We start from the raw sequence: 20,305 nt of genomic DNA on the forward strand, positions 1-20,305 counted from the left end.
AGTTCCAGATATTAAATAATCTGTCATCCAAAAATGTGACTGTGTTTCAAGTTATCTTCTGAAAAATCATTCTATCATGATTTTATTCCTAAATTTGTTTCCATTGTGTCTTGAGAAAATAAAAAAGAAACATGCAAGAAAAATATATATAAAATAGATATTGGGCCTGATCATGTAAGATAGATATTAAAAGAATTATTTTGCCTGCTTGCATTAATGTAAAAGAAATGATGAAATGAAATTCTATAATTGTGTAGAGTTATTTGTCAAGATGTACAAGTACATAAAAAGTTTTATGATCTTCTAAAGTTTCTCATGTGTTTTTCCTTTTTAGAATCCATGTCATCAAAAAAAACAGCCCATGGCTAGAGGAGGTCAGTTATAACTAAAAGACTTTTCACAAAGGCAAGACCAAGGGCAGCCAGTGGTGAATAAACACAGCTGGCTCCATGTGCCCTGAATTTCCTGTTTAGTATTTATCATGAAGTGGAAGAAAATGGCATTAAATATTTAGAGCCTCAGACTAAATCAACAAGGAAAATTCTATACTCCTAATTTTCCATTCACATTGTACTAAACTTGGGAGCAATAGAAGACAGAAACATGAAAAGCACTGCATTGATAAAAATCATGAAACAAATAAAAGCTTACTTACATAATTTCCTTTCTACCATCAGAATAACTTGTTTCATAGGTCAAATGCTTTCAAGAAACCAAAGCAAGATCTAACAAACTTTATGTAGTTTTCACCATCCTAGTGGTCCTTAAACACAATAAAAAATGATATTTTCAAAGAAAGGAGAAAATTCCCATTGTTCAATCTGTTATATACAACTATGATATTTAGACACTGTAACATTATTATCTGGAAAACAATACAAGTCTGTACAACTGGAATTAAAAACCTCACAAGATAAATCATTTATTTGGACAAAGCTTTAGCCCCAAAGCTGGGCCAAATTTTAAACCCTTCTTTGACATATGAAAATGAATTATTCTAATTTCTACCTGAATTATTTAAATTTGCCCCAGCTACACACCCAGCATCCAAACACACTGAAACATACTCAGGTTTGGGGTGGTATGACAAACCTCAGGCTACACTAAAGTTCTTGAGTAGATGCACTGTGAAATTCCAAAGTCTAAGGAAAACCAATATGAGAAAAAATGTCAACCTTTAAATAGTTCTAGCCTATTTTTATGAATTCTAAAATTTTAACACTGTCATTTTGTACTAAAATTATATTTTCCCCAGTAACCCTATTCTCAAAGAAATGATAGCCAATATTTTAAAATTAAATGGGATTTATTCCATTCTTCTGTCAGATGTGAATTCTATTAGGGAAGTTCCTTTTGCACATTTCCAGGGAAGGGAGCAATAGGATTCCTCTGTTCGAACTTTTGCAATTAGAGTAACTTCAAATATGTTGACTTTTCATATAAGTTTATGCTTTATACTAAACACATCAAGATTCATAACAATATTTTTCATGGCAATGCTGATTAAAATAATTAGGAAAATATCAACTTTGACTTCTAGCATAAACATGACTGTGTGAATCAGAATATGATCCTCCCAGAAAGCATCCTAAGCAATAAAGACAATAAAAAATAAGTCCCCGCAAGTTTCATTTTTTGCAAAAGTTGAACACAGGTGTCATCTGCAGACATGACAGTGTGTGTACAGACTGAGATCAGGGAAGGGTGGAGGGAGGACATGACAGAAGCCCAGAGACCACAACTGCAGGGGTCCTAGCATCAAAAGGTCTCAGAAGGGGACAGTGCTTTCGAAGGTGAAGAACACACCCTGAGAAGCAAAAGGAAAGCTGATTCGTGGAAACATAATAATTATTCAGAGAAGTGGAAGAGGTGAGGATACACACACATACAAAATCAGACAGAGAAGCCACATTTGTAGAAAATGCTCTCCGTGGCAGCAGAATATAAGAGTAGCTCTATGTTATAAAATTAAGAATATTGGGAAAATATCCTGGTCTGTTACCCCACTCCATTCTCACAAACACCATCTGTCAACTCCCGCCCCACCATGACACATTTCTTGCCCAAAGCAGAAATGCACGATTTCAGAGATGAAGTGGTAAAATAAAAAAAGATGATGAATGTGATATGCAAAATTAAAAAAGAAAGAATTATAAAAATAAAGCAAAGTCAGCAAAGGAATGAAGAAAAAACTGGAAGAAGCCAAAGAGGAAACAAAAATTACAGAAAACACATTAAGGGAAATAGAGTGTTAAGTGAAATGTTGAAAAAAAATAAAGAAAAAGAAACAAAAAACTGATTGGAAAGGATAAGAAAGAAAATATTAGACATACAAGTCAGGCAAAGAAGATATTAGCTATGTATAATTTCTCTGTTTCCTGCAAGAAAATCAGAAAAACAGAAATAAGTAAAAATACAATTAAAGAGAAAAAAGGTACAGAAATAATAAAAGTTTTATTGGTGATGGAAGAAGATTTGACTTTGGGTGGAAGACACACGATGCAATATATAGATGACATATTATAGAATTGTACCCTTGAAACCTATATAATCTTATTTACCAATGTCACCCAATAAATTTAATAAGAAACAAAATACCTTAAAAAATAGAAAAGTTTTATATTACATACAAAAATAGTTATCACTACGATAAATTCTTATAATGTTATTCAAAATTAAAGATACTAAAAGAATTTTTCAGGCAATCAAGCAGATATACTTCTGTCATTTAGCAACAGTATCTATAAAGAAACATAAATGAAAACAGATCATGTTCCATAAATTATGTAGGAAAAGTTACATAGAGCTACCACCAAAAACAAAAAGTATTAGGCCAAAATGTTTTAACTGATTTCTAACAAATCTTTAAAGAACAAACAAGGAAGGCTACTCATTGTTTCAGAGCAGAGAGGAGGGAGTCTCCAAATCCTTTTCCTGAAGTGCGCATGACTTAGTCTCTAAAGCAGAGGGAATGCTTGCCCCGCCCCCACAGAACTAGGGGGCAATCTCACTTAAGACAAGCTATACAGAAAACCTTTAAAATATATATCAGGAAACATAATTCAGCAGCATTAAAATAGAAATTATCAAGAATTATTCAATTTTACAAAATCTAATAATATAATTCATCATAGGAGGAAAATATGATGATTGGCTCACAAGCTCCTGAAGGCATCTGATAAAATTCAAAAGTCTTCCTTAATAAAACAAGCAAACATACACGAAACACTCAATAAAATAGAAATGGATAGATATTCTCCTAACAACATATTGTTTCTTTATGCTTAATGAGAAAATTCTCAGTAAAATCAAGCATGACACCTGGGGAACAATATATTTATACAAAAGAATATGATTTCAATCATGAATATTAGAAAGGAAGAGGCTAAAACTATTCCTGTTTGTAAAGGGTTTGATTGGTACCCAGAAAAAACAAGAGAATCTAACTGAAAAACTACTGTAAACAATGACAGAATTCACTAACATACAAAATTAATATCAAAATCAATAACTTCCATATATACTTTAAAATCTTAGAACACTAGAATATATGAGAGGACACATTTGTAGAAAGCAAGAGAAAGCATGTAAAAACAGCTATAAACTTAAAAACAATGTTCAAGATATTTTGGAGAAAACACTCTAAGCCTAGCTGGCGTAGCTCAGTGGATTGAGCGCAGGCTGCGAACCGAAGTGTTGCAGGTTCAATTCCCAGCCAGGGTACATGCCTGGGTTGCAGGCCATAACCCTCAGCAACCACACATTGATGTTTCTCTCTCTCTCTCTATCTCCCTCCCTTCTCTCTCTAAAAGTAAATAAATGAAATGAAAAAAGAAAACCCTCTAACACAGTTGAATGACTCCAAAGAAGGCTGACCCTAGTTTATGAACTTGTGGCTTCTCCTCACAGTAATTTGTGAATGTAAGGTGATTCCAGTGAAAAAGTCTAACAGGATTTAAAAAAGAAACAAATTTTGGAACTAGACAAGCTAGTTCTAACATTTATATGAACAAAAACCAAAGGCACTATCCAGGAAAAATCTAAAATAGAAAAGAAATGAGCAGAGACTTCTCCCACCAGGTATTAAAATTTATTAAATCTTTAATAATAAACTCATGTAGCACTGACACTAAGAAAAATGGAGGAGGAAAAAAGATCCAGAAATAGCGCCAAACAAGTACATTAGAATTTAGTATGTTATGCTAAAGGTAGAATTTCAGAACAAGAGAGAAAATGGTGTTGCCACAGGTAGGAAATTTAGAAAAAAAATAAAGGTGGATCCACCTCTCCCACCTTGCATCAGGATAATGCAAATAGACTCAAAGATGTAAATGCAAGAAGGAAGAAGGTGAGGAGCCACAATTATCATAGGAGTCCGGGGGTCAGAGGGAACATGCAAAATTAATTTATAATCTCAGTAATAATATCCAAAATGTTTAAAACATATATGATAAATTCAACTACAAAAATATCTAAGGTTTGTCTTAGTCTTCATGGCAAAAACACTTTAAACAAAGTGAAAAGCCAAATGCAAACAGCTTCTATGAATGAAGTTCTCAGTCTCACTTGTGCTAAGAGAAATACAAATTACACCTACTTTGAGATATCATTTTTTACCTACTACACAAAAATTCTCCCTGGCTGGTGTGGCTCAGTGGGTTGAATGCTGGCCTGAGAACAAAAAGGTTACTGGTTCGATTCCCAGTCAGAGGACATGCCTATGTCACGGACCAGATCTCTGGTTGAAGGCATGTAAGAGGCAAATGATGGATGATTCTCTCCTACATCTATGTTTCTCTCCATCTCTTTCTCCCTCCCTTTCTCTCTCTCTAAAAATAAACAAATAAAAACTTTTAAAAATGTGACAACATCCTTTTGGCAGGGCTAGAGGGAGAAGGGACACCCACTCACTGCTGCTGGCAGTGAAACTGATGAAATCCCTAAAGCAGGCAATTTGCAATATTTAACAAAATTATAAATTCATATATTCCTTGATCAGCAATTTCGCTTCTAGGAATTTATTCAGCAGACTCAAAATGTGTAAATAATGCATATAAGTGGTTATTATAGTACTGCTTGTTGGAGTTAAAATATTGTAACTCACCTACATGTCTACCAGTGGAATTGTATGCAAGCATAACAATGAGATATACTTTTGAGAGAACAAAGTGGTACATGCATCTTACGTGCTTCCACTTGTGTGAAAGAGTCAGAGAGAAAATACAGGTTTACATTTGCTTGAATATAAGGCAAGAAAATATCTCTACAAGCTTAGAAAATTATTAGAGAGGAAGTAGGTAGAGAATTAGGTGCATGGATTGGAAATGAGTGGATGAATAACCATGGTAAGAGGAAGAATTTTACCATTTTGTAATATTTAATATTGGTACTCTGTAAATCCATTACCTATTTTTAAATTACTCTTAATTAAGACATTAAAATGCACCTACCCTTTCATTAAATCATTCTATATTCAGGAATTTATCCTAAGGAAATGATTTAAAATGTGCACAATGACATAAGTACAAGACGTACTCATTGCAGATTTGTTTGAAATATTTAGTGCAAAAGAGAAAAGAGTTAAAAAGAAAATCATTCAAATTCCAAATGCCCAACAAGTACAGGATTACTTAAATAAGCATAATTATATTTACACTATATAATACCATGAAATCATTAAAGATTATGTTGCAGAATAATATAATAAGAAGTCCACAATATATTTATAGTTCTGTGACAATAACTGAACATTTTAGTTTGCTTACATAATCAAACCAAAACCTGAACCAGAGCCGATGTACTCCAATCTGAGAACATAAGCCTAAAAACAAGCAATCACAGTCAACAGGTCTTTCCCACAGAAGGCAATCACTTATGCTAAGGCCCATCAAATGATTTCCTTATTTCACATCTGTGTCTTCTCCCTCAGAACCTTGCCCTAGCTCCTCTTGATGGAATGCTCCCCATCATGTTCAGTTTGGTGCTGCCCAGTTCAAATTGACGTTTGTTCAAATACACTGATCCCTCACGTATTGTGGGAGTTATGTTCCAGAGACCCCCACAATAGGTGAAAATCCACAAAGTAGCGGTGTTATATTGATTTTATTATTTACATATATTTTAAGGCTTTATAAACCTTTCCCACATTCTTATGAACACTTCATATGCTCTTAAACACATTCTATACTCAAACTTACGTAATTTTAACAACAAATAAAATTCTATATGGGCACTCACCAGTAAAGTATACAGTCATCCCTCGATATATTACAGTTCATTTATTGTGATTTCACTGTATTGTGGGTTCAGTGAAGCCACAATAAGTGAACTGCGATACAGCGAGGAGTGACTGTAAACTCTTGTAAATGTTAATGAGCTTCAGTTTACTTTCTAATAGGTCCAAAATATAAACAGTATAATTCCGTTTTAAAAAGTGTATGTGTCTATACTTACACACACACTGGGTAGTACTCAAGGTTACAGACCAAAATAGCAACAGTGGCTTTCTTTCGATCATAGAATTAAGAAAGATTTTAATTTTTATTTTTTGGCTAATATATATTATAAAATGAACCTATGTTTCTTTTGTGATTAAAAAAAGCTTTACAATCAAAGAATCACATAGCAAAGTAAAATAAACCTTAATTCATGTCTGTTTTAATATAGACATGTGGAATCTATTTTTGTCTTGGTGGTATTTTATGAATAAAATAGCATAATATAAGTTAGGGTACACAATAAAAATGCCTGAATTTGATCATTATAACTTATTGCAGAGCAATATTCATCAGACACTCTCACAAACGCTTCCTTTTTATTACCTTATTTAACTTTCAAGATACTCCACTGAGCTTGATATTGTTATTGTCCCATTTTAAGAAGACAAAAGTGAGTCCTAGTGAGGTTAAATAACTTCAAGATCACGTTGTTGGTAACGTGGCAGGGCGAGGACCCAATTCCATGAAATGTGTGCAGGTTTAGCTATCCTGTATGCTGGCCATATTGATAAAACAAACTGAGTATTTGTCAAATCTCTACTTGAGAGTGTGAGGTGCCATCGTTATTGGAAGCAGTTCAGGAGGCTGTACCGAAGCCCCGTAGAGTGGGAAATCTGAGTGCTGAGAGACAGGGCCTGCAGTCTCCGGACACGGAGGGATCCATTGGCCTGTCTCCTGCACCTCATGGCAGTGGGTTTTCCCCAGGGATGTAACTGCCAGAGCTGCAATTCTGTATCTGAAAACAGGCAAAACTAACATTAGTCTCATGACCTGGGTAAGGTGAGCAGCAAACAACTTTCAAAAAAGACAGGCCAAAGAGTTGCACAAATTAAAAGTAAGAACTCTACTACATTAGCAAAGTGATATTATCTAATAGGACTAGATTTTAAAAATTGCAAAAAAATTATGACACAACCTGCTTTTGCAACTTTTTTAAACTTAGCTAATCATCTTAAAATAAAAACAAGAAATTCCTCATTAGTTTTACCCCAGCCATTACTTAGTGATATATAATGCAACTACAGGTTTGATAGATTAACTTTCCACTTACTCACTATTCTAAATTATCATGGCCACATAGGATAGAGATACATGCAAGGTCTGTCCAGAAAGTATCCAGCCATGTACTATGAATAAGGAGAGATATTTATTGAAGAAGATACAAGATACAAGAAACATTGTACATAGTACAATGACACCTCAGTCTCCTTCAAAGTAGGCACCTTGGGACCTCACACAGTTCTCCCAATTGCCATCAGCTGTCCTGTCATATTTTCCTGAACCTCATTGTTAGCCTGAAATCTCTTCCCTTTCAAAGGTGATTTTAGTTTTGGAAAAAGCCAAAAGTTTCATGGTGCCAAATCTAGGCTATAGGGGGCCTGAGTCACCTGTGTGATTTGATGTTTTACCAAAAAATAACTCTGCATGAGATGTGATGTGTGAGCAGGCACAGTGTCTTGATGAAGCTACCAATCACCAGCTGCCCATAGCTGTGGCCTTCTGAACATCTGAATAGTTTCCATGGAGGACTGTTCAAGCTTAATGCAAAATTTGATGCAGATTCATTGCTCTACTCTATCAGTCATTTTGAATGCAATAGCCACACAGTACACATGCTCACTCAATGGCGCCTACCACCCCCACTGACCAGTACAGTGAAGTCATCATTGTTCACACATGCACATTCCAGTCCACTCTCTTTGGCTGCCAGGTTACATGATGTTGCACAAACTGTTCTTGTTATATTAACAATGGCTGGACTTTTTTCAGGCATACTTTATAAACTTCAGCAATGTTTGAAAAGAAAACATGGTGATTTTTACCGGTGTATGAATTTACTAAATATTCCACTGAAATGAAACAAAAATCCACAACATTAAGTAAAAGTTCTCAAATCTGGTGAGACCAAATTTTCCAATAACAGTAAAGATGTAACATCATTGTCCGTGAGCAATGACCCATCAAAAAACAGTCTGAGAGAAGGCTATAGATAAGTCACTTTTACCTTACGGATGTTAAATAAAAAGTGGAATTTAGATAGAATGACTTCAAAACATCATAAAAATGCTTGTTCACAAATACTGTTCATCTTTGGAGGTAAAAATGACCAAGAGATAAATATCTGAGAAAATATTCAGGTAAATGCTGTGTATACTTGTGTTAGAGGGCATGGCTGAGACAAAAATATACGAATAGTGGTACAGGAATGGCAAAGAGATCTAACTTGGGAACCAATGTCAACCCATTGGCTGCACTTCCCAAGAGACGGGCTGAAGAGATAATGAGGCTCAGCGGCTCAGTGATGATTGCTATGATTGGTTGGCTACATCTGCCAAGGGCAAGGGAGAAACACAAGGGACTTTCATGCTACAAATTTTCCATTCCTAGACTAGTAAACAGGGAAGACAAGGAAATCACAGCAAGAATTAATATCAGAACAGTAAAGGCAGCCAAAAATATTAAGAATATGTGTGTGTATTACACATATGAAAAAGACATTTATTTCCTCAGATTAATACACAGATATGGACAAATAGGAAGAAAAAGCAATGAAATGAATATTGGTGTCCCTGGTTTATTGTGATATGTCCAGTCTTCATGGTCTTACATGACCTCTCCTGACTAACATTTACTCATTTATAAATGACAAATAATGACACTGTGTATTTCACAGGGTTCTCACAGGATCAAATGAGATCACGCACAATAAATAGTAGTCATTATCTTATGCAAAATAGCAATAGTTGTTCAGAACTCCTAACAGCAAGAAGAATGCTTCAGGTGAGCTCCATGAGAACTTAAGGGGTGAGATCCAAAGTATGAATGAGTAAGTCTTGGAACTATAAAGTTTAATATAGAACAGCACATGGCAGGGAGAAGCAAAATGACTATCTCAATAATAAGTCCCTTTATGCATAGTCTGTGCTTTTTCACAACCCAGCATCAGCTGCACTCTATACCAGAGCTTGCAGGTTTGTGTGGCATCATCATTATGTTGGAAGCTGGGTAATTATTGTTGTATTTTTATTTTATCATTTGATAGTAGTTCTAATATTTCTACCAAAAAGTTCACTACCCATTCAGCAACAATTTAAGGGAGAAAAAAGACCAGAGATAATGTTATTAATCTTTTCTCCTTACCAGAATATGTCTTGTAAAATACTTTACAGAAGTCACGCTTCTTGATCAGTACAAAATGCATCTGCAATCAGTATGATTGTTGCAATTCTATTTTTCCACAGTTCTACAGGAATTTGGCCTATGTTCCACCACTCATCCCAGGGCTGCCCATCCCCAGAAGTAAGGATAAAGGAAAGCCAAGAGTAAAGGGCTTCTGGCTAGGTAATGAGCCCTTGGGTCCAATGGGGGCAGCTGGAATTTCAGGAGACTGATGTCCCCTGGACTTCACAGCTGCTGAACATGCTAACATCAAACTTCACAGACCCTAGACCTGGTGGTGGTCTTGCTGGATATTGCATGCAAATCTGCTCCTTGATGTTTTTGTTAAATTACCAATTGAGACTCATTGTCTGTCTAGTTCAATGTTATCTGCTAGAACATAATGGGTAACTGAAGACACACGTTTCTAGCCAAGTTGGGTCCCATTACTCACTCTATCCCTTGTGATACACTATCAGTCAAAAATATTGGCAACAAAGAGACCAGACTGTGGTTTGCATCCATCTTGCTGGCCACAAACAGACCTGGCCAGAATGTGGTGTGAAGACCCATTATTAAAGAATGTGGATGGAGACACAGTATAGCTGTTCTAGAAAAAACCTGTGGGCCTTTTGAGAGGAAATTCTTTATAAACCACTAAATCTATTCTCAGGCATATTTTACATATCTTAACAGAACTGAAACAAGTATAAAACATCAAGAAAGAATTCTGACTTTAGAAAGAAACAGTTCCATATCAGAATTCTCATTTCTTACTTTGGTGTCTTCAACGCCAAAAATTCATGACCTGAAACTTCATTAGTTTGAAAGAGAAGCACTTTTTTTTGTAGCCAGCTCAAAGGATTTGTATTTAATATATGAGATATGTTATGTTCTGTTGGTGTCTATGTAATGAAAGTGCTTCTAAAAAGAGATGACCATGCCTATAGTCATAAGGAACCTCAACAGGACTTGACTGAAATTACAATATAACACTTCACAAAAAGTATTGTCTCAACTATGCATTTTGCCACATCAAAATAGTTTTTCAGTGAAAATTTGAATTTGATTATTTAGTATAACACCAAAATTGTTGCAATCCAACCTTTATATATGCGCACAATCTCTCCAGAAGGGAACATCATGTGGAGGTTAAGTGTACGGACTCCATGGTCATGTGTTCATGTGTTGAATTCCCCTTTCTGCCCCTTTAGCAAATATGCAGTGTGAACAGGTTAACCTATGAGGTCTGTTCACAAAAAGTCTAGCCATTGTTAATATAACAAGAATGGTTTGCATGACACTGATGTAACCTGGAAGCCAAAGAGGGTGGACTGGAATGCAGGAGATGAGTGAACGTGTGTACTGTGTGGCCATCACATTCAAAATGACTGAGTGAGTAGAGCAACAAATGTGCATCTAATTTTGCATTAAGCTTGAACATTCCTCCATGGAAACTATTCATATGATTCAGAAGGCCCGAGCCATGGGCAACTGGTGATGGGCATCTTCATCATGACAATGCACCTGCTCATGCATCACATCTTGTACAGTTTTTTGGCAAGACATCAAATCACCCAGGTGACTCAGCCCCCTTACAACCCATATTTGACACCTTGCAACTTTTGGCTTTTCTTAAAACTAAAATCACCTTTAAAAGGGAACTGATTTCAGATCATCAATGAGATTCAGGAAAATATGACAGAGTAGCTGATGACATTGGGAGACCTGTGTGAGGTCCCGAGGTGCCTAGTTTGAAGGGGGCTGAGGTGCCATTGTCCTATGTACAATGTTTCTTGTATCTTCTTCAATAAATGTCTTTATTTTTCACATTACATGGCTGGATACCTTCTGGACAGACCTCGTAAGCCTCGATTTTGCTACTTGTGAAATGGGTACAATATAACCTACCTCCTTTAGGACTTCTGTGAGGGTTAACTGAGACAACACATATGTTGTGCTGAGAATAGAAGGGCTGGAACAAGGTAATAAGCATTAGTAAGTACAGACCTCACTACTTTTATGTTCATCTAAAATAAAATAAAATAAAATTTCCTGATAACTATTGCTACAGAATTTTCTTTAACAATATTCTGAACAATAGTCACAGTTTTATCTGCAAACTACTCTCTCAGGAAACGGGACACTAAGGTTTTGTTGCTGTTGTTTCTGCAATGAGCAGTGATGAGACCTGATTTCTCTCAACATCCCTCAGTGTAGTCCTCATGGGGCTCTGGATCCAAAGGATAGCACTAACAAATGCCATCGTTGATAAGAATTATACTCTAAATAAGATCAAAATGTTATAAACAGTGAAATGACACTTTACACACAAAATCACAAAGCATCGAAAAGAAGAGGGCCACAGAGATTTCATTTTTACCTCTTTTTGAGTACTTTCATAAAACAATCTGCCTTAAATTCTAAGAAATAAGCAGATTAAAAATCACTCCCTCCATTTCTGTTCAAATATGGAGAAGAGCTATTCACAGCAAGGCTAGAAGTTTGTCTAAGAGCACTGATGCTGCTGCTGGAGAAAGAACCCTAATGAAAAATGCCACATCTTGCCATGCAGCTGTGTCTATATGCAGACCTACTGACTCTGAAATCATGCAAACTCATCTTAATGGGGGTCTAAGCATTATGAGCAGATGGGGGAAATTCACACATTTTACTTAGCTCACTGTTTACTGAAGAAGCACGCCCAATCATTTGGTGTAATTAGATTGAAATTATATGATAGAAATTCACACTTCAATCTTGATATATGTTAACTGAGTTTCATTTTTTACTAAATATAATTTATATCTTCTCTATAAGCTGCCTTTAGTTCAAAGACGGGATCTTTGGGATAACTGGTCTGTGGGAAAAGTATGTCAAAAGGGAGAAGGGCAGATGGCAAAGGCAGACCAAGTACACTTAACTGTTTTTGCCTTTAGGTCTGCCCTGAGGTTAGAAGTAAAAAGGAAGCAGACGAAAGGCACAGGTGACATAATCAACCCAGCTGCCCTCACTTGTACAGAGAATAAGCCTCCACAGGGCGATCGAAAGAATTCCGACAGCTTCCTCCCCATTCATAAATGTCCCCTCAGACAGAGGCCACTCCAGCAGCTTTGAAAACTCTCTCAGTGTTTGTTCCTGTGTGTTAATTCTTTGAAGGTTCCCCACTCAAATGCTGTGAGGCAAAGGGGAGGTTATAACACATTAAGACTGTGTCAATTACTATAAACTTCTTTTGAATTAGATCAAAAGAATAGGCGTGTGGTCAGCTCACAGAGTTCTGAGAGATGAGGAAAAATAATAAAATGAGAACATTTACAGAAGGCTGTTTATGTGCCGGGCTATGTGCTTAAAAATTTAAAAACTTACAGTAATTTCAGAGCAGGGACTGTTAATATGAAGTAGGAACTATTAGTATCTTCATTTCACAGAAAGGAACATAGATATACTCAAAGAAGTTCGACAATCTATTCAATATTATGTAGCTAGTAAGGTTCAGAACCAGGATTCGGACTTTGGGATGTCTGACTCAACGGAATGAGCTTTTTACCACTATCGTAGCATTTGGATAAGGCTCCTGCGATTTGAGAATGGGATCCAAGAAAAGTTTAGTGCAGAATATGTCCAAAGAGTAAAGAACGGGAGAGAAGTCCAGACCCGTAATTGACACCGTGTGTCTGAGGGATTAGTGTACTGAGAAATAGGGAAGTCAGTTCACTGTAATTTGTAATTGAATGAAACTTCCTAATTAAGAAAAATGATTCAAGTAGAAAGGCTAATCTGTTATCTCACAATTAGCACGACTAGCAAAATCAAAAGTAAGTCCTTCGACCTTCCACTGGTCCTGCATGTCTTCAGGCTATTAATGCTCCCAGCAATTATTCTCCCAGCTGAGAATTAACTGTCATGTGTTTGCCATATGGTTCAATAACCATATCTAAGTCATAAATTCTATCTTCATTTCATTTTTGTTTGTGGATATTATTATATATTATCCACTCAAATACAGAACATGCTTTTTTAACTGGTCTTGAAATAGATGCTGAATAAAACAATTATATAATCTGTAAAGTCCAAATAATGTACCTTTTTAGGTTTTTTTTTAACTTTTTTTTAAAGATTTTATTTATTTATTTTTTAGAGAGGGAAGGGAGGGAGAAAGAGAGAGAGAAACATCAATGTGCTGTTGCTGGGGGCCGTGGCCTGCAACCCAGGCATGTACCCTGACTGGGAATTGAACCTGCGACAGTTTGGTTCGCAGCCCTCGCTCAATCCACTGAGCTACACCAGCCAGGGCTGGTATTTTTTTATACTAGTAACCTCTCAGAAGTTACAACACAGTTCTAAGCAACAATTTACAAATTCATTTTACACCCTTCTTGACTATAATTTGATACCAGTAATTGTAAGTCATTGGTAGCCCAAGAAGCTCCCTCTGGGTGTTTTATATTAAAATTTTGCCCATATATAAAAAATATACTTTGACAGTATAATATAAAAATGTAGCATACAATGTCTTTTATTTGACAGCACTGGGCTCTCTTTGTCTAATGTACTAACACCGCATACCGAAATGTTTTGTTACTTGGTAGAAGGTCAGTGTTCTGCAGGGTGTGTAAGGTATTTTTTCTATAATCAGATCACAAACAATTACATTAAAAACTGTCTACCTAATAGGAGTACACCATATCTATTTTATCCTCTCATTGGCTCCTAAAGTAATTATCTCAATCTACCAAATTTGTATTTTACAAACAATTGCGATGCACAGATGTGTGTGAACACACAAGCTGCTCCACAGCATAATCACTCTGAGAACATAAGGAGCAAGGATTAGGGATATTTACATGTAATGCCAATTGTGTATTCTTTTTAAATGTGTGCATTAAGTGAGGAATAGTACAGATTTGTAATCTGTCAAGTGTATCGTTCCTCTTTTAATTATGATTATTTCTTAGAGATTACTCCTAAGATTTATATTACATACATACTGAAATTTGTAATTAAAGGTTAAAGGTTAATGTGCAATTTTAAATATGTAAGCCAATTTTCTAAAAGCCACCCTGAAGTATATCTATACAGAAACATTTCTGTCAACTGTAAACTATGAACATATGGTAGACAAAGACATTTGAAGGTTGTTTTATCACAATAACTATCTTCATTGGCCATTTCATTTTATGTGAATCTAAACTATACCACATCTCAGTGATGCTATAAACAGAAATGATTTTGAACTGCTGTTTTAAAGCAATGTAGCAATATTAGCTTATTAATTTTTTTACACATTATACTTTTGATAGTTATGGGCAATATATCTATGGAATATATAATGCATAAATCAGCAATTGACATCGATCTTAAGATTACTACAATAAATTTTTTAAAAGATTATTTATTTTATTTATTTATTCTGAGACAGAGGGGAAAGGAGGGAGAAAAAGAGGGAGAAAAAGAGAGAGAGAAACATCAATGTGTGGTTGCCTCTTGCGCATTCCCTGCTAAAGATGTGCCCTGGCTGGGAATCAAACCAGCAACCCTTTGGTTTGCCCAGTGCTCCACTGAGCCACACCAGCCAGGGCAATAAACTTGAAGTTCTGATTCTACTAGTAATTTTACAATGATATTTGATTTTTACTCATAATTATTTGGATGGATATGTCACTCTCACTTTATTCAATCATTCATTTGACAAACGACACTGGTGCTGATTATTTTCAGGTTTTGTGCTAATTCCAGGAAATACAAATGAGGGCATGGTCTGGTTATCGAGAAACTCATAATCTTTATAGTATAACAACTAGCACACTCCATTTAACAGTCTTATAGTCAGATAAGGAATAAATCTGTTAACAGGAAAAAAACAATTAAATTGAAATATTTACAGTTTTACTTTGTACTATCTTCCAAAGAGCTACTTAGAAATAACATAAGATTTTTATCACAATTTAATTTCACTTTATACTCATCCATTTTACCTTGTGATTCAACCACACTATTTCCATTCTACTGGCACTGCAACTATATATCAAATGGTAAGTATGATTAGAAAGGAATCCAACCCAAGGCTTCCTAGAAGAAATGGCACTGTAATCCAGGTAGGGAGGAGTTCAATACACTAATTATGAACAAAAGTGCCCCAAAATCAACTCATTTTCATTTATCCTTAGAGAGTGTTAGGGAGAACAGTTAAAGGACATTACACTGAATTCAAGTTTGCTCACAATGCTGACTCATCCTACCCTGGCTGGGTGGCTCAGATGGTTACAGCACCATCTGGTACATCAAAAGGTTCTCAGTTTGATTCCCTGTCAGGGCACATACCTAGACTGCAGGTTCAGCCCCTGCAGGAGGCAACCCGTGTTTCTCACATGGATGTTTTTCTCTCTCTCTCCTCTCCTCTCTCTCTTAAATCAATAACTATTCCTCGGATGAAGATTTTTTTTTAATGTTGATCATCCCAACTCTAAATTCTTCAGATTTCTGTATTTCCTAGTTTTCACTTTTGAAAAAATACACATTTGATGTCATACTCACTACAAACTTCTGCTCCTATTTGGAGATTTACATATATTTTGCTTTGTTCCATCAATGACACTTTGTAGATTCATGTGGGAAACACAAATACTTGGGATTGGATAGGAACTGACAGTACCTTTAGTGTAGCACTGCTCTGCTGTTGATGCTAACCTCCATCAAACTCCAAACATTATCTTCAGGATGACACACTTGGAGACGTCAGTGTCAGGAAGACTTCACAGCACGAGCAAGCCCCTTATACCTTAGGGCACAGGTGACAAACACAGGCCCAAGGGCCAAATCCAGCCCTCCACCTTGTTTTATCCAGCCCAGTACCTTGTTTCCACCTACCAGCAGCACCGAGCTCTTGCTTAACTGTTAAGGAGTAGTTATATTTATACAGTACTAAAATTACATTCGTCCTTTGAGGCAACCATGAGGCTGATGTGGCCCCCGGTGAAAATGCGTTTGACACCCCTGCCTTAGGACTTTGTGCATGCAGGTACTGTGCCTGGAATGCTCTTATCCCTAGTGTGCCACCTAGCCAAATGACACTGGTCATTCAGGATCAACATCAATGTCACTGCTTTAGAGAAATTTCTCCTGACACTCAATCTGGTATCTCCATTATAATTCTCACCACGCCTTTCTTTCCAACTTTGCACTTTTTACATCTTGTGGTTGTCTTGCTTAATTAAGATGGTGGACCCCCCCAAATAAAATTTATTTATAAATAATTGTGTAGTTATTCTTACATGTTTAAACTTCAGTCACTTCAAAAGTACTCTCCACTTGCTGCAATACACCTGTTAAGACTTTTTTCCACTGCTTAAAACAGTTTTGAACTCGCTGATTCTGGTGCCTTTTACTGCTTCTGCCTTTTTGTTTGTTTCACCTCTTTCACCTCAGCAAAATGTTTCCCTCTGAGGACATTTCCTACCAAGGGAAACAAAAAACAACTTTACTGGGGTGAGATCAGGTAAATAGGGAGGATGGGGCATGAGGGTCATGCTGTTTTTGCAAAAAAACTGCTGAACACTCAGCATGGTATAGGTAGGTGCGCTCGTAAATCACCCATCATGAAACGGGTAAATGCTCTGAAAGAGTCTTCAAAAAAAATTTCACTGAAGCCAAACACAGACTCTCACAACAACACCAACTGATACGCTGATTCAGAGGGGTTCCTAGAACACTCACCTAGTGGGGAAGCCTGTACCACAAGGGGCCCACCCTCCAGAAGATAATTCTGCTTTTGGGAGGGGGGTTCTCCCTTGTGTTACTCTGATATCCATCATATTTAACCATCACAATAGCCCTAAGAAGTTTTAGGGACTTTTATTACTCACATTTTATAGATGAGGACACTAGCTGCTAAGCTAGCATGGTGCCTCACTCCTACTTACACATAATAAATAACTGTTGACCCACTGATTGAACCAACCATCTCCTAAAATTGAAATTAGACTCTCTGGGCATGATGGGCAAAGTGAGTAAGACAGAACTGCATTTGAAACCTGCCTGACACTCGGACCCTCATATATGTAGAGAAATGTATATGCCCTTTAAGCCTCATATTTTCATCAGTGAAATGAGTATAACACTTAGCTCATAGAATTGTTGTTAGGATTTAGTGAACTATTATAATCAAAATAAACTAACCTTGATAAGCATTCATAATTTACATTGCAATCCATGGATGTTTAAACATCTCATTTCTCTTCCAAATGATAGCCTTTCAAATAAAATACCTTACCCTTAATTCTTCCAGTTCATTGGCCAGAGTTTCTTAAATTGTCCTTCTATACATTGAATTATTAGATAATTTAACAACTATCTATCAGGTACCTACTATTTGAAAGATAAAATTACTCATAAATCCTGGTCTACCTGCAACACACAACTAAATAGAAAGTCAAATTATACAATCAATCTCTCAGAATCAGGGTCACTCAGAGGACTTGTTAAAACCACAGGCTGCACTAGGCATTACCCCTAGACTTTGGGATTCAGTATGTTGGGGATGGGCCCTGAGAATTTTCATTTCTAATAAATTCTCGGCTGATCCTGATGCTTATGATCTGGGGGTCACATTTAGTGAACCCATGAACTAGAGTACAGTGACATTTTCCCAAGGAGAGAGATGAAATTTGGGGGAAAAAGAAATTCTTAAAAATAATAATACCAGGAGTTCAATGAAGGAAATGGCATTAGCTCTGGCATTAAAGGATGGGAAAAGACAGTCTTGACTGGAGAGTCTCACAGTTCCCTACAGCAACAAATGCTGGGGAGAATGCGGTGCTCAACCCCCATCCCAGCCAGCCTCTCAGATCCAGCTTTCCACCACCTTTTCACAGCACCCTTGGACCACCCTAGGGCCCCCACCATCACTCCAGTGCAGTAACCTCTCCTCAGCCACCTGTCCTCATGACCATGTCCACTTGCAGGTGCACCAGAACTACCACCAGGGCTCAGAGGCCACCATCAACAGCCAGATCAACCTGGGGCTCTGTGCTTCCTACATCTACCTGCCCATGTCTTACTGCTGTGACCTTGACTATGTGGCTTTAAAGAATTTTGCCAAATATTCTCTTCACCAATCTCTTGAAGAGAGGGAAAATGCTGAGAAAATGATGAAGCTGCAGAGCCAGAAAGATGTCTGAATCTTCCTTTGGGATGTCAAGAAAGCAGACCGTGATGACTGGGAGAATGGGCTGAATGCAATGGAGTGTGCATCGCACTCACTACTGGAACACACAAACTGACCACTGACAAAAATGACCCTGTTTGTGCGACTTCATTGAGACTCACTACCTGAATGAGGAGGTGACATCAAAGAATTGGGTGACCATGTAACCACCTTATGCTATTTGGGGCTCTGGAACTGGCATGGCAGAGTATCTCTTTGACAGGCAAACCCTGGGCAACAGTGGTGAGAGCTACGCCTTAGGCTGGCTTTATAGCCATGGGGAGGGGGGTGTGAGGTGAGAAGTGACTTCCCTGGTCACCAGAGCAGTACCTGCATGTTGGAGTTACCTTTGCCTTTTCTATAAGTTTTACCAAATCATCCACTTAGGTCCTTTCACTTGTACCATTCCTTCAAATAAAGTAATTTGATACCCCCCAAAGAAGGATGGAAAAGGATTTAAAAGAAGTTTCATGTTTTCTACCTTTAAGGAAGCAATCATACATATTTGAGTGAATATGAGAGCAAATACTTTGGTAATCTTACGATTGAAAACAAACTGAAGAAAAAGCATAAAATTCTGTTTGATGGGAGTAAGTGGCAGCGATTATATCCACAGAGAGCATGCTATAGGCTGATTGGTAGGAACTAAGATAGACCAATGTGAAGAAACTCAGTTAAGGACATTTTGAATCTATAACTAAAGTGCATGAACTTAAAGAGTTCAATGAGACCATCGACATTATGGTAGCATGTCAACTCTGGCCTAAGGAATGCAATCTGAGTCTAGCCAACCATCCTAGCTATTGTTACACTGCTGGTGTTTCTCAATGCCAGAAATGGACTGCTATAAAATACATTGTTTTCTCTGCAACTTTATTGGTAAGTTGATAAAGAACTAGGGAATTCACATTTTCTAGCCCTTTCACAGTTTCTTTCACTGTAACAAATTATAATATAGAAAGAAAAACATTCAACATGTGTGACATCACATGTGACTTTGAGAAATGGCTGAACCTTAAATGCACCCAACTTGCTGCTATTTTCAGGTGGGACAAATGCAAGTTCTCAGTCAGGTGCAACCTCAAAAGTAAGATTTGAAGGGAAGTCTGAAATTTCAGAGGTGAAAGGAACTGATATTGGAAGTATAACCAATGAACTGCACTGATGGAAAATACAATCCTTCAATAATTAATAAAAGTATGTGTCAAGTTTATATACCAATTCTGCAATTATAGTCATGATTGATGTAGCAGTTCTTTATAAACTGGCCTTACTTAGTAGTGTGCCTGAGCTGACCCAGATGGATTAACAGCTCTGCACTCAGGCGTCATGTTGGTAGTCTGAAGTTGGTGTAGTGGGAGTATTCATACCACAGAAACTCGCAAAGATTACAAACAAGGGAACTTTTTTTTCTCAGAGCCAATTGTAAAATATTTACCATTTT

General features: G+C 36.8%; 1 protein-coding gene and 1 long non-coding RNA gene across 4 annotated transcripts in view; one reads left to right on the forward strand and one right to left on the reverse strand.

Annotated features, from left to right (window-relative positions):
• The window catches only part of PRKG1 (protein kinase cGMP-dependent 1), a 1,342,121-nt gene that overhangs the window by 1,010,621 nt on the left and 311,195 nt on the right, over positions 1 to 20,305 (reverse strand). The window lies entirely within an intron of this gene.
• On the forward strand, positions 1,244 to 19,294 carry LOC118500972. Its single transcript, XR_004903546.1, has 4 exons — positions 1,244 to 1,254; positions 6,084 to 6,090; positions 17,435 to 17,438; positions 19,165 to 19,294. It is a non-coding gene; the product is annotated as an uncharacterized LOC118500972 (long non-coding RNA).

Source organism: Phyllostomus discolor, chromosome 5, assembly GCF_004126475.2.
Source record: "Phyllostomus discolor isolate MPI-MPIP mPhyDis1 chromosome 5, mPhyDis1.pri.v3, whole genome shotgun sequence".
NCBI classification, from domain to species: domain Eukaryota; kingdom Metazoa; phylum Chordata; class Mammalia; order Chiroptera; family Phyllostomidae; genus Phyllostomus; species Phyllostomus discolor.